This window comes from Austrofundulus limnaeus, unplaced genomic scaffold (genome assembly GCF_001266775.1).
Source record: "Austrofundulus limnaeus strain Quisiro unplaced genomic scaffold, Austrofundulus_limnaeus-1.0 Scaffold101, whole genome shotgun sequence".
Lineage (NCBI taxonomy): Eukaryota > Metazoa > Chordata > Actinopteri > Cyprinodontiformes > Rivulidae > Austrofundulus > Austrofundulus limnaeus.
This window is the reverse complement of record NW_013952503.1, coordinates 708,197-713,171: the sequence shown is the minus strand read 5'-3', so window position 1 is coordinate 713,171 and position 4,975 is coordinate 708,197. Positions and strand designations below refer to the sequence as shown.

General features: G+C 38.6%; 1 protein-coding gene across 2 annotated transcripts in view; it reads left to right on the top strand.

The window, feature by feature from the left end:
* Positions 1-4,975, top strand: part of si:dkeyp-77h1.4 (SH3 domain-binding protein 1) — a 17,560-nt gene that overhangs the window by 1,138 nt on the left and 11,447 nt on the right. The window lies entirely within an intron of this gene.

The window sequence follows — 4,975 nt, the reverse complement described above, 5'->3', positions numbered from 1 at the left end:
GTGTGTGTGTGTGTGTGTGTGTGTGTGTGTGTGTGTGTGTGTGTGTGTGTGTGTGTGTGTGCAGATTTGTGATTTTTTTCCCCTCATCATGATTAATAAATGGGAACGCTTTGGGCTTCAGAGCTACTGTCCCTTCACATCATTATGGGAGGACTTGACCCCATGTCCTCACCGTAAAGGAAGGGAAAAGAGTAAGGTGAAAGTAAACGAGACATGATGAAGGGACAGAGTTTACTTTGTAGCTTCCCCCCACATCTGCAGTCATTGAATATATTTCCGTCCCCTCCTGAAGGCCACAGTGGGGGACAAAGGCCTGTCTGTCCCCCCCCTCGATGGGCAGAGAGACTGGAATTTGCGTGAACACAGGCGCAGGCTTTGATTTCAGAGTGGGATGCACTGGCTTGGATTGAGTCAGTCAAGGAGGAGGAGTGGATGAAAGAGGTGCGATGAAGAGAGAGAGAGAGAGAGAGAAATGTGGGGGGAAACGAGGAAGGCATGAAGGACCTGTTGAGAGAAAGTCATAATTAAATTAAAAAATGMTCAGTAAAATAGAAGAAGACATGCGAGTCCTGAACACCAGGGGTGAAAATAACTATTTTATGGGCGAGAATGATAGAAAAAGTGAGACAGCAAAGATAAAAAATAAAGAACAAACTTTGTGAGAGAAAAAACACTGACTAAATTTTAAAACAATGATTGTTCCTTAAAGAACATGTAGCTCTCAGACTGAGTTTTAGCTCAGTTTCTGTAAAACCAGCTGAGGTAAAGACATTTTTGAGTGAACGCTGTTGATTATTTGTGGAAATGAATTTTCACCAACAGTTAATCAGTTGTAGATGTAGGTCTAATGAATATTTCCTAAATGTTTCATTAAAATGTGCCCAGTGGTTCCCCAGATAATTTGGTAAAAAGACGAGCAGAGCTGACTCAAACTGTTAATTCTAAAGTTTTAACAAAGATAATTGGAAACAATGTGCTCTAAATGTGTTGGAAATGACCTGCAGCTACTACCACACCAAGTTTTAGCTAAGGTGTTTTCGTTTAACTTTCATTAAAATTTGTCCAGTGGTTCATGAGACAGTTTGCCAACATATTTGACTGCAAATATACTGTAAAAAGGAAAAAAATAGACTTAGAAATGGTGAGCATGGTTCAGCTAACAGCTAATACTGGAACTAATTGTCCGTTTAGTGAATTAGCTTTTTCACTAACTTTGATTGAAAACTGTTAGTGAACCAATTACCTTCCACTAAAGCAGGGATGTCCAAAGTGTAGCCTAAGGGCCATTTGTGGCCCCTGAACTGATTTTATGTGGCCCCTGACTTCAGTTTAAGAATTATACTAATTTGTTTACAAATTTGTCCTCCCAGCGCATGTGTTTAATCTAGATGGAGACTTTATATTTATTATTAGGGTAAATTTATCACAAAGTAAAATCATATAATAAAAAATATTGGCAGCAATTCCAATTATTTGTCTTTAAATAACTCGACTCATAGCTTTTTTCACATAGTGACTTGTACTCAAAAGCTGATTTTGCTGCACTCCAATCTGCTTTTAACTAATTTATTAAATTAGTCTGAAAACAGCAAGCATTTTCAACGAAAGAGTGACCTAAATCCTGATTTTATTGATCAGAATTGTCTAAATTGGGTTATTTTTTCCCCAATTGAAACCTAGAAAATTGAAAAAATTCTTTCAATAAGGGAAACCTGCAAAACACTTTTAAACTTCTGGATCTAGATTAATTTACACATCCATTTCTAGCAATAAATCTGACTCCTTTGTTTGTTGAATTAAAGTATTCCATGCTTTGTTTATTGTTGAGCAGGTAAAGGAAAAATATTTCTGGCCCTCAAGTCCTTCTGACTTTATGATTTTGGCCCATGTGACAAAATGTTTGGACCCCCCTGCACTAAAGGCTTTGCCATCTTTAAGCCCACTAACAGCTAACTAACAAGCTACAGGTTTGTGTCAGTCCCACCAGTCTTCAGCTGGATGGATGTGTGACAGACTGGGTGTCATCAACAGTTAGCAATTAGCTGTTCCACTAATATTTAGCTCTTTAGCGTTAGCTTTTGCTATTTATTTATTTTACTTGTTTAGCGATGGCGTTAGCGAAGCTACAGTATATTTTTAGTTAGCAGATTATAAGTTCATGAAGCTAACTTTTTGGTTAGCTGCACCCACTGTACTGTATCTCAGCTGCTAACAATCACACATTTTAGCTCAGTATTTGGTAATCCACTGAGCTGTAGCCCATTTTATTCGCTTTAATGTCAGTTGTTTGTGGTAGCCATCTTGAGTTTAGTCGACTCCAAAGGGTCATCAATTGTACTGTAGTTTGGACATCCATTGATTATTTTCTGAGTCTTATTAATGGTTGTCCAGTGGTTCACGGGATATTTTGATAAAAGACATTATTGCCTGCTTTTTGCCTTTTGGTGGCAGGCAATAATGAAAAAGATAAAGCTGAGAATGCAAAATAAATAATGATTTAGCTAATTTCCAGGGTTTTCTCATTTCAAAGGTTTAGCATTTTGCCTTAAACGTGAACATGAAAAAAGTAAAGATTCCTGATTTCTTTTTGCCTTTGACTGAATCTTTGCTTTGAAACAGCAGATTGACAATGAGGCCAACTGCTGTGACAAACAGATGGACTCGGTTCCCTTCTCCCTTTCATCGCAGCCAACCAATCCTACACCTCAGATTGCTGCGTTAATTAAATGTTGACTTGTACGTGGGTCAGAAATCCGTCTTTTTAAATGTGGGACTGCATAAATAAAACGGGAGAGACATGATCAGTTTGTCTGCTAATGTTCTCGAGGCAGTTTTGCTCCACATTTTGCTTCAGATACAATAAAATCAGTGGGCTTTTAGGCTGTCTGCCCAGAGTGCAGAGGCTGAGTGTGAAACACTGATTCTAGCTGTCACATTATGACGCCATGGAAATGTTTCTCTTTCTTGTTAAATAACAGTTGACAGTAAAGGCCTATTTGTTGATTTTTGGAAATCTGTCATGTTCACAAACATACAGCAGAAATATAAAAAAAAAAAACCTATTTATACAGAGACTGCTCAGTCATCGTCTCCAGTCTGGTCTGGATGTTTTCTCATGACGTCGCCTGTGTTTCAAGGAGACACTTTTAATCTTTACCGCATATTTATTGGCTGCTGCAAAAGTGTGACAGCAAGCACTGCAGGTGTTACCTCCCAGTCCCCTCCTGGGCTTTGCTTTGTTGGACAACTGCAGCAAATTCTCCTCAGTACAGAAAAAATAAACCTTCATGTTTTGTCTTCAGATGCCTCTGCAGCATCGCTGTAATCCTTCTAAATGCTTCTAAATCTACAAACTAACCTGCTCCTGTTGTTCCATGCAGCTTTCTGTTTTAAATTCTGCTGAATCATTACAACCCTTCCCATGACATGATTTATCCCGAGGTTTATGAATATTCTGGGGGTTATATGTATGCATGTCATAAATAAATATTGTGTGACAATAATTCCAAAAGCCAGATGGCCTCATAAACACGCACACACACTCTAAAAAAATCCACTGTCAAGATAGTTTTCGCACCAAAGGCAGCAACACAGACAGATAAGGTCGTGTCAGATTTACTGAAGCTGTCAAAATGGCAAGATTCTCTGGAGGAAGATCTAGTAAATAAAAAAGTAACATAGGAAAAAAGACAGAGGTAAAGATTTATTTTTTTTATAAATAATAAAACATTTCTACAATGTGATTCTAATATTCAAGCCAAGGTTCAGGCTGTTTTAAACATGACTTTTCCTTTAAACAAACTGTTCCTGCTGACACGACTCATTAAAAATCACCTTGAGTTCCATTAGATGTTGCTTTGATAAGATTCTGCACTGATCTTTGTTAAGGCAGATCAAAGCTTCATTGCTGCTTTAAACGATTAAAAAAACTTTCATATTTTGGTGGCATGGTGGCTCAGTTGGTAGAGCCGATGCATCTCAGCAAGAAGGTTGCAGGATCAAATCCCGGCCTGTGGACCTTTCTGGGTAGAGTTTGTTTGTTCTCTTTATGGGTTTTCTCTGGGTACTCAGGCTTCAGACCAGAAACATGACTATTTGGTTAATTGGTGACTCTAAACTGTCCCAAGGAGAGACTGAATTGTTGTTTGTCTTGTTGTCTCTATGTGTCCCTCTGATGGACTTGCGACCTGTCCAGGGTGTACCCCACCCCTCGCACTGTGACTGCTGGATATGGGCACCAGTGACCATGAAAGGAAGAAGCGGGTTTAGACAATGGATAGATTTATATTTTCATTAAAGGGATCCTTGATTAGTTGTAACATTAGACTTTATTTGACAAACATATATTTTAACTGTAAAATAAAGACTGTAAGGATGCTTAGTTTTGTAAATTTAAAAAAATATATTTTAACATGGACAGAGCCATTTTATTTACACGCAAAGCATTCTGGGTAAATGCTGACGTGGATAGGTCCTTGGTGTGAGAGAGCTATATCCAGACTGATGGTTAATCTTGGACAATATCTGACGATTGACTCTTTTAAATGAAACCAGAGAGCGTTGACAGAGAGGAGAAGGTAGAAATGACTCAGCCTGTAACTGAAAATATGGATGGAGGACAACAGAGCTGCTTCATGGAAGAAGAACCTTAGCCTGTTAGCCTTTGCACTAGCACCGACGCTGTATTGCCTTATATGTATTAGTTCACCACTAACACGACAAACAAGCTAAACTGTTGTCCTCCATCCATATTTTCAGTTACAGGCTGAGTCATTTCTACCTTCTCCTCTCTGTCAACGCTCTCTGGTTTCATTTAAAAGAGTCAATCGTCAGATATTGTCCAAGATTAACCTTCAGGGTGGATATACAGTAACTCGCTAGTAGCCTTGCACCAAGGACCTATCCACATCATCATTTACCCAGAATGCTTTGCTTGTAAATAAAATGGCCCCATCCGTGTAATAGACTTTTAAAC